This window comes from Kryptolebias marmoratus, linkage group LG5 (assembly GCF_001649575.2).
Source record: "Kryptolebias marmoratus isolate JLee-2015 linkage group LG5, ASM164957v2, whole genome shotgun sequence".
Classification (NCBI taxonomy): domain Eukaryota; kingdom Metazoa; phylum Chordata; class Actinopteri; order Cyprinodontiformes; family Rivulidae; genus Kryptolebias; species Kryptolebias marmoratus.
Genome location: NC_051434.1, coordinates 10,234,767 through 10,235,793, shown reverse-complemented (window position 1 = coordinate 10,235,793; position 1,027 = coordinate 10,234,767).

Below are 1,027 nucleotides of genomic sequence, written 5' to 3'. Positions count from 1 at the left end.
GGGGGAGGGGGGGGTGAAGAGAAGAAGCAATAAAGTTAATGCAAGGAGGGCAGAGGTGAGGGGACAGGGAGGTGGGAAAATGAAAGTCAGGCGGGTCAGAAGAGCACAATCTGGTAAAGTGGTTCATTTCAGTCACCTCCATCATGGCTTCGAGTTAAAATAAAACCACCAGGGTGACGGATCACTAAAGGGGCTGGTTTGCACTTTCAATCAAATCTTCCAGCTTCATTAAATAAGCCCCTGTTTTCTCTCAGCGTGGGGCCACGAAAAAAGGGGAAGAACTGAGCTGCAATCCTCAGAGGATGAAGAAACACATTTCATCACCTGAAGGCAAAATGCTGATTGGAGTAAGACACTTTCCCTCTGAGCTGAGACGGAAACAGACACTGATAATCATGGGGCTGTGGGAGCCCCCTGCTGGTGGCTACAGGTAATACACAAGTGGCCAAAGGTGAAGGAGGAATGATGGCGTTATTGCTCGAGTTAGCAAAATATCTCATGAACCACTGGACAGATTTTATTGAAGCTTTCACAAAACAATCATTAGATGTACGTCTACAAGTGATTAAATTTTGGGGTCAATCCATTTTAAGATGCCCGCCACAGCCAACTGACCTTATGTGACACAGATCATGAGTATAAACCTGGTGTGGTAGTAGCTGAGAGTCCTCCTCTTTGAGCATCAACACATCTTGGGGGACGTGACCGTGGAGGAGGAAAGGCTCAGAGCCGCCCAGCGTCAATTCAGACAGAAAAACTCAAGTTTAAGTTTCTGTCTTTTGAATTTAAGCACTTCATTCTCTGGATTTATGATTCATCCGCAGCAAAAAGATTTGCCTACACTGTTTCTCTCCACCATTATAATTTGTCCTGAAGGCAAAAATTAAAACAGAATCACTCAAAAGAGCAAGTCAGCTACATTTAGGTGAGGTGATTACAAATTTCAGGTAATAATAAATGATCAAATCTGCCACGTTTTTTTAAAATACTTGTATTTTTATATTAGTGAGAGCAGATAAAACAGCCT